The sequence below is a fragment of the Choloepus didactylus genome, chromosome X (genome assembly GCF_015220235.1).
Source record: "Choloepus didactylus isolate mChoDid1 chromosome X, mChoDid1.pri, whole genome shotgun sequence".
In the NCBI taxonomy this organism is placed as follows: Eukaryota; Metazoa; Chordata; class Mammalia; order Pilosa; family Megalonychidae; genus Choloepus; species Choloepus didactylus.
Window position 1 is genome coordinate 181,753,519 of NC_051334.1, and position 9,768 is coordinate 181,763,286.

Below are 9,768 nucleotides of genomic sequence, written 5' to 3' on the forward strand. Positions count from 1 at the left end.
CAACACCCTAAAAGTCATGGAGCTCTGGGACAAAAACTATTTTTTCAGAAACCAATGGAGATATCATAATTAGAGCTGCCCAATGGTATTTAAAAGCCCAAGTGAAAATCCCCCATACTTTATAAGTTGTTACTTGGGATACTCACCTCTGAGTCAACCCCTAGCAATCACCAACTAACCTCAGACAATATCACCCCAACTCATGAGTTCACTGGTAGAGAGGATACCACCCAAAACAACTACTGAGGGTCACCCACTGCTGCTCCTGTCATCCCAGTGAACCAGAGCCATCCTTACACCTGAGCCAGCTGATAATCCTAAATGCTGTCTTGAGAAATGGGAACAAAAAATCATCAGATTACTACGTGGCTAAGACTGCCTGCCTAACCATGGACCCCTCTTCCTTATGCAATTCACAAATATATGGAAGTTAAACAACACACTCTAAAAAATGAGTGGATCAAAGAAATTGCAAGAGAAATCAGTAAATATCTCAAGACAAATGAAAAAGGCAATGCAACATATCAAAACTTATGGGACGCAAGCAGTGAAGGCAGTTCTGGGAGGGAAATTTATAAACCTAATGCCCACATTTCAAAAAGAAGGAAAAGCTAATATCAAAGACCTAATTGCACACCTGGAAGAACTAGAAAACAAACAGCAAACTAATCCTAAAGCAAGCAGAGAGAAAGGAATAAGAGATTAGAGCATAAATAAATGAAATGGAGAACAAAAAAAAGAATTAACAAAATCAAAAGTTGGCTCTTTGAGAATATCAGTCAAATTGACAAACCCTTAGCTAGACTGACAAAGACAAAAGAGAGAAGATGCAAATAAAAATAGAAATGAGAGGGGGGACATTACCACTGACTCCACAGAAATTAAAAGGATCAAAAGAGGGTACTATAAACAACTGTATGCCAACAAATTAGACAACTTAGATGAAATGGACAAATTCCTTGAAACACACAAACAACCTACACTGACTCTAGAAGAAATAGAAGACCTCAACAGACCAATTACAGGTAGAGATTGAATCATTCACTAAAAACCTCCCAACAAATCCAGATGGCTTCACAGGTGAGTTCTACCAAACATTTCAAGAAGAATTAACACCAGTTCTGCTCAACTTCTTCCAAAAATTTGAAGAGGAGGGAATACTTCTTAATTCATTCTATGAGGCCAACATCACTGTACTACCAAAGCCAGGTAAAGATACTACAAGAAAAGAAAATTAAAGACCAATAGCCCTTATGAATATAGATGCAAAAACCCTCATCAAATTATAGTAAATAGAAACCAACAGCACATTGAAAGCATTATACACCATGATCAAGTAGAATTTATTCCAGGTATGCAAGGGTGGTTCAATACAAGAAAATCAATTAATGGAATACCACACATTAACAAACTTCTCAACTGATGAAGAAAAGACATTTGACAAAATCCAGCACCTCGTTTTGGATAAAAAGTCTTAGACAGCTAGGAATAAAAGGAAACTTCCTCAACATGATAAAAGGCACTTAAGCAAAACCCACAGCTATCACCATACTCAATGGTGAAAGACTGAAAGTTTTCACTCTAAGATCAGGAATATTACAAGGATGCCCACTTTCACCCCTGTTATTCAACATTTTACCGGAAGTTCTAGCCAGAGCAGTTAAGCAGGAAAAAGACATAAAAGGCATCCAAACTGTAAAGGAAGATGTAAAACTCCGTTTCAGATGACATGGCCCCACATATAGCAAGTCCTGAAAAATCTACACCAAAACTACTAGATGTAAATAAATAAATTCAACAAAGTCACAGAGTACAAGATAAACATGCAAAAATCAATAGTGTTTCTATACACTAGTTGTGCCAGTTTGAATGTATTATGTCCCCCAAAATGCCACTGTCTTTGATGTAATCTTGTGTGGGCAGACGTATCAGTATTGATTAGATTGTAATTCTTTGAGTGTTTCCATGGAGATACACCCCACCCAACTGTGGGTGATGACTCTGATTGGATAATTTCCATGGAGGTGTGACCCCACCCATTCTGGGAGGGTCTGAATTAGTTCACTGGAGCACTATATAAGCTCAGATGGCCACTGAAAGCAGACGCTTGCTTTGGAGAAGCTAAAAGAGGACAAACACCCCAAGAGCAACTAGGAGTGACATTTTTGAGGAACTGCAGCCTAGAGAGGAATGTCCTGGGAGAAAGCCATTTTGAAACCAGAACTTTGGAGCAGACGCCAGCCACATGCCTTCCCAGCTAACAGAGGTTTTCCGGACACCATTGGCCGTCCTCCAGTGAAGGTATCTGGTTGTTGATGCCTTACCTTGGACACTTTATGGCCTTAAGACTGTAACTGTGTAGCTAAATAAACCCCCTTTTATAAAAGCCAATCCATTTCTGGTGTTTTGCATCCTGGCAGCATTAGCAAACTAGAACAGATTTTGGTACCCAGAGTGGGGTGCTTTTGCTGCTGGGTTTGCAAAAACCAAACATGTTGAAATGGCTTTTTAAATGGATAAGGGGAAGATTCTGGAAGAATTGTGAGGAGCTTGATAGAAAAGGCCTAAACTGCTTTGAAGAGACTTTTTGTGGAAATATGGACTCTAAAGATACTTCTGATGAGGCCTTGAGCAGAAATGATGAATATGTTGTTGCAAACTGGAAAGAAGGCAATCCTCATTTTAAAGTGGCAGAGAATTTGACAAAATTGAGTCCTTGTGTTGGATGGAAGGCAGAATTTGAAAGCAACGACCTGGAATATATAGCTGATGAGATCTCCAAGCAAAATATAGAAGTAGTAGCCTGGCTTTTACTTGCAGCTTATAGTAAAATGTGAGAGGACAGAGATAAGCTAAGAAATGAACTCTTGGTTTCAAAGAAACCAGAAATTGATGGCCTGAAAAACTCTGGGCTTCAAGGGGGTGAAACCCCAGAAGCTACAGCCCAAAGTGAGGATGTAACCAAACATGGAACTCAGCTGCCATTTCAGTAGAAGCCAAGATTGGAGAAGGAGTTAAGCAGAAAGGATTTGTGGAAAGTCCTATTGTCTGAAGGCTTTCTCCCCTGTGTGCTTCATGTGAAGCCAACAGAATTTTTGCTTATAGACAGAGCCGCTGCTGGTCTGGACCAGAGAAGACAGACAAGGAACATATTGAAGGAAAAATTGCTTCAATGACAGAGCCATGGAGGTTGAAGTCTGGAGTCAAGAGGTCTCGGGCTGGGAGAGTGGCCCACATGGATGGAAAGGGTGAGTTTGCCCCGGAGGTCGAGGGTGGGCCTTCCACCTTGATGTTCTAGAAAGGTATTGCCACCTCAGACCTCAAAGAGGGTGGAGCACATTCCCAGAGAATTGGGGAGTGCCTGGCCACCACCCCACTGTTCTGAAGAGGTTAAGCGTGTGCTCCGAAGATGGAAGAGAATCCAGGTGCTGCCCCAATGTTTGAGGAGGGTGGGGCTGAGAAGGTGGTCTCCCCAATGTGTGGATATGTTGGAGCACTCACACCAGCAATTGGAGAGAAAAGGGCTGCCACATAGGCCCTTGGAAAGTGTGGGAAAGTTGTTCTCTCAAGCCCCAAGGATGCAACGTCGTTCTGTTAATGACTCTCAGACTTTGAAATCTAATGGAGTTTGCTCTGCAGGTTTTAGGAGCTGTTTTGGTCCTGTTAACCCTGTTTTCCTTTCAGTTTCTTCTCATGGCAATGGGAATGTTTACCCTTTGACTGTCGCTCCTTTGTATATTGGCAGCAGATAATGTATTCTGAGTTTCACAGTTCCACAGCTAGAGGGGAATTTTGCCTTAAGACAGACCACACCTGTAACTGATTCTGATGGGATTTGTACTTAACTATTGTTACTGAAATGATTTAAGTTCTGTGATATTGTTGTGGGATGAAATTATTTTGTATATGGAAAGATCATGTCCAGGGGGTGGAATGTGCCAGTTTGAATGTATTATATTCCCCCAAACACCACCAAACACCATTACCTTTTACATAATCTCATGTGGGCAGTCGTACCAGTGTTGATTAGATTGTAATTCTTTGAGTGCTTCCATGGAGATGCGACCCACCCAACTGTGGGTGATGACTCTGATTGGATAGTTTCCATGGAGGTGTGACCCCACCCATTCAGGAAGTGTATGAATTAGTTCACTGAAGCATTATATAAGCTCAGACAGAGGAGTGAGCTTGCTACAGCCAAGAGGGACACTTTGAAGAATGCACAGAAGCTGAGAGAGTAGCTGCAGATGAGAGACAGTCTGAAGACAGTCATTGAAAGCAGACTCTTGCTCCGGAGAAGCTAGGAGAGGACAAACACCCCAAGAGCAACTAAGAGTGACATTTTTTAGGAACTGCAGCCTAGAGAGGAATGTCCTGGGAGAAAGCCATTTTGAAACCAGAACTTTGGAGCAGACACCAGCCACGTGCCTTCCCAGCTAACAGAGGTTTTCTGGACACCATTGGCCATCCTCCAGTGAAGGTAACCGATTGTTGATGTGTTACCTTGGACACTTTATGGCTTTAAGACTGTAAGTGTGTAACCAAATAAACCCCCTTTTATAAAAGCCAATCCATTTCTGGTGTTTTGCATCCCAGCAGCATTAGCAAACTAGAACACTAGTAATGAACAATGTGAAGTGAAAATTAAAAAAATTCCAATAGCATCTAAAATAATCAAACATCTAGGAATAAATCTAACCAAACATATAAAGGACTTATATATGGAAAACTACAAAACATTGTTAATATAAATCAAGGAAGGCCTAGATAAATTGAAGGCTATTCCATGCTCATGGAATGGAACACTGAATATTGTCAAGATATCAACCCTACCAAAAGCAATTTACAAATTCAATGCAATCTCAATCAAAATTCCAACAGCTATTTTGAAGAAATGAAAAAGCCAATTATCAAATTTATTTGGAAGGGTAAGGGACCCTGAATAGAAAAAAATCAGCTTAAGTAAAGAAGAATGAATTTGGAGGACTCACACTTTCTGATTTAAAAGTTATTACAAAGCAACAGGGGTGAAAATAGCATAATACTGCATGAGGGGAGTAATCTAGACAAATGGACTCCCAATTGAGAGTTCAGAAATACATCTATGGCCAATTAATTTTTGACAAGGGTGCCAAGTTCACTCAATTGGGAAGAATAGTCTCTTCAACAAAGGGGACTGGAAAAACTGGATTTCCATATGCAAATGAATGGAGACCCCTTTCTCACACCATATACATAAATTAACACAAAAAGGATCGAAGACATAAATATAAGAACCAGGGCTATAAAATTCCTAGAAGAAAACATAGGGAGTCATCCTCAGGATCTTATGTTTGGCAGTGGTTTCTTAGACTTTACACCAAAAGCAGGAGCAACAAAAGAACAAATAGATAAACAGACCTTATCAAAGTTAAAAACTTGTCATCAGAGGACTTTATCAGGAAAGTTAAAAGACAACCTACAGAATAGGAGAAAATATTTGGAAACCACATATCCAATAAGGAAGGATTTAATGTTGAAAATTTTATAAAGAAATCCTTCAACTCAACAACAAAGAGACAACCAATCCAATAAAAAAAGGATGGGGGGGAGGAGACTTGAATAGACATTTCTCCAAAGAAGATGTACAAATGGGCAAAAAGCACATGAAAATGTGCTCAACACCATTAGCCAATAGGGAAATGCAAATCAAAACCACACTGAGATACCACTTCAAACCCACTAGAATGGCTACTATTTTAAAAAAATGAAAAATAGCAAGTGTTGGACAAGATGTGGAGAAAGAAGAAAGCTCATTCATTGTTAGTGGGATTGTAATGGTGCAAGCGCTGTGGAAAACAGTTTGGCAGTTATTCAGAAAGTTAAGGATAGAACTAACGTATGATCTGGCAATCCAACTTCTGGGCATAGTCAAAATAATTAAAAGCAGGGAATCAAACAGATATTTGCTCGCCAATATTCAGAGACATTATTCACAATTGCCAAAAGATGGATCAACACAAGTACCCATCAACAAATGAATGGATAAACAAAATGTGCTGTATCAATTCAATGGAATAGTATGCAACTTTGAAAAGGAATGAAGTTCTCATAAATGTGACAACATGGATGAACCTTGAAGATATCACATTTAGTGAAACAAAGCCAGACACAAGAGGACAAACATTATGTGATCACACAGATATGAAACAGTCAGAATAAGCAAATTCATAGATTCAGTAACTAGAATACAGGCTATGAGGGGCTGGGAGGAGTAAGAAGTAGGGAGTTAAATCTTAATTGGAACAGAATTTCTACTGAGGGTTATGGAAAAGTTTTGGTAATGAATGATGTTTATGGTAGCACAACATTGCGAATGTAATAAATACCACTGAATTATTTATCTAAATGGGTTTAAAGGGGAAATTTTTAGGTTGTATATGTTACTAAAATAAATACAAAAAAGTATTCCTAACCAGAAAAAAGGACCTTATTGGGACAACTGAAAAAATTGGAATATAGACTGTATGCCTTATAAAAATGTTAAATTTCTTGAACCTGATAGCTGTACTTACAAACTGGTTACACAGTGAGTGTCCTTGTTCTCAAGAAATGTATCAAATATTAAAGAAACATGGTGCATGCAACCTACTCTCAAATATTTAGAGCAGATAGATAGACATAGAGAAATGAAATGATGTAATAAATGTGGCAAAATGCCAATAGTTGGTATATCTGAGAATCTGGGAGAGGGGCTATATTGGAGTTCTGTGTATTGTTTTGTATTTCTTTTGCAACTTTTCTGTAAGTTTGGAGTTATTTCAAAATTAAAAGGACATGGTAGTGGGAACAGTTTGCCAGGGTGCATATAAAATAGGTGTATTATAGAGCACAAGCTATTATCACCTCATTCCGGCATTTTAAACAATGTCAGTGATACAGCACTCCTCCCTGAAAACAAATATATTTTGATAGTCTAAGTTCCAAATAATTACAATTGCTGTGGTTACTGTTTAGTTTTAATATTATATGTCCTAGTCTTCAATTAGCACTTTTTTTAAAAAATTAAAAATCCTTTAAGAAACATTGTAATTTATGTGGAAGTTAATTTGGAGAACTGCCCGGAATACAGTCGGCCCTGACACACACAGATTCAACTATACAGTTTCCTTTTAAGAGTAAGTTTGTATCAGTTTGGAATCATTTGAGCATCTTGGAGCACAGTCCCTGTCTCCAATCCTGTGGTACTACATATCCCTGTGTTTAAACAGTGGATTCAAAATAAGCCATGATAGCACACTGATTGTAAAGAAAAAGACACAGAACTTCATTCTATGTTACCACTTGGACCTTTTTATTTGTGATTTTATATATATATACACACACACACATATATGTATGTATATATTTACCTCAGAGTTACATGAAAGCCCCTAGAATCAATCCCAAATAAATGAAGACAGAGTAATGCAATTTCTAGAATTTATGATGATACAGGATTTTATGAATCTCTACCAAACATTCTTATTTTAAAAATGTTTCAGTCACTTCATACCAAAGAAACATTTAAAGTTTGAAGCTAATAAAAAGTATTCTTAAATCAACTATGGGTAAACATGAAGAAGAGAACATCAATTTTGATGAGTCATTGACAAATTCACAGAAATCTCACAATCAGAAACTATAATACTGTTTTTTTATTTATTAATGGGACACACCAATAGGAACATGTAATTTCTCCATTTTTCTTAAAAGCTACATTAATGTAACTAAGAAGTAAGAATCCATGCCTTTTTCTCTTTTTTGGCACTAAAATACTTATTTTACTTTCTAATTTTTATTTTGCTTTTTACTGGCTTTTTATGAATATCCCCAAGAAAATTTTCACTGACTGCCCTTCTTTTCTAGTCATCATTTTTCATTTCATGTCATGATTATTACTGAAAATAATTTTGTCATGCAAAGGAGAAAAGTATTATGTAATTATCCAGTCCAGGCATCAAATAAACTGGGTAAACCATTGCTGTGAGGAGAAATAAAGCTCTCTTTTGAGCTGAGGAAGTGAAAAGCCCTTGCTTAATTTTAACCCTCAGTGTGATCATATAGGCCTTCTGTGGAGACAGCAGAGCCACAAAATGGAAACAACCTGGATTTCTGAGGCACTCTTGGAAGGGAACTGGTGTAGAGGACTGACAGACCAGCAGTGACCTACATGGACATCAGAATGCTTCTAAGTGGTAAGCCACTGAGATTTCAGGATTTGTTTGTTATCACAGCAAATCCTAGACAATCCTGACTGATAGAAAGCTGAAGCACAGTTTTCCTCCCTCCCAGAGGAAGATACTATCTTAGCGTGCCAGAATAAGGAAAGCAATCCAGACTTTTCATTGCTGGACCCTTAGAACTTTGAGCAGGTCTGGAAAGAAAGTGCTATGCAAAAAAGCATATTTACAGGGGAAGATGGCAGAGTAGGTGAGGCAGATGGGCTTCTCCTCCATCAGAGTAACTAGAAAGGGGCTGGAGGATACCAGGGACCATGGTTCCAGGGTGTGACTGGCCATAGAGGGTCCTGCAGAGTATGTGGAGTGGACACCCAACAAAAACGGAGGACAGATGGCGGCTGGAGGGAAGTGGTGAGAATGTTCCCCATCTGGACTGCACCCTCTTCCCCAGGCCGGCAGCAGCAAAACCACCACTGGGCAAGGGAGAGAGCAGTGGCCCTCCACTCCTGTCCACCTACCATGACAGTTTGCTGGGGAGTGATCCTCCACAGCCAGATAGCAGGGCACTCCCATGAGGGAACCTGGTGGGTGGTAGTACCTCTCCCCACACAGAAGTCTGGGGGGTGTAATGGTAAGAAGTGGGAAAGGGAGGGGTGCCATATTGGTAATCAGGAGCCACTCCCACACCCCAGAGACTCACAGGCACAAGGCAGGCAGAGAACCAGCAGGCAAGGCCCACATCCCACCTGCGGGGTGCCCTTGATCAGGCTCCCTGCCTACCTGCTTGGGGTCCATGTTGCAGCCCCAGGATCAGGATTCCCCAGTGCCCATGGAGATCCAGTGCACTGATTGGTTCCCTACCCAGTTTGGACTCTGCCCACTGCACGGGAGAAGCTCCAGAAACACCTACTTGAGAGCGCCACCTGCTGGTATGTTAGGGAAACTGCACTCCAGCAAGATGTACCTCAGGAGCACCACCTTCTGGTAGGGTAGGGAAACCACACTCCAGCAAGCTGTGCCTCAAAAGCACCACATGCTGCTATAATTGGGAAACTGCATTACAGCAAATCAAATTATATAATCTGCACTTCCTAAAATAACCCTATCAAGACAAGCAAATTCCCCAAAGCCAGCAGAAAATTACAAAGCACTTGAAGGATATAGAAGATATGGACAAGCAAAACAAACAAATTAAAAAGCCACAAGAGACACAAAATTTGGGGCAATTAATCAAAGAAGTACACACAAATATCAATATTATGACACAGGATATAAAGGACATGAAAAAGACCCTAGAAGAGCATGAAGAAGAATTTGCAAGAGTAATTAAAAATTAGTGGATCTTATGGAAATAAAAGATACTGTTGATCAAACTCAAAATATTCTTGAGACACATAACACCAGATTTGAAGAAGTGGAAAGAAGAGGAAAGAATTAGAACCTCAAAGACAGAGTGATGAAATGTGAAAGCACAAAAAAGAATGGTGAAAAAAATAAAAAAAATTTGAAATAGATCTCAGGGAAATGTTGGACAACATGAAGCACACACATATAAGAATCACTGGTG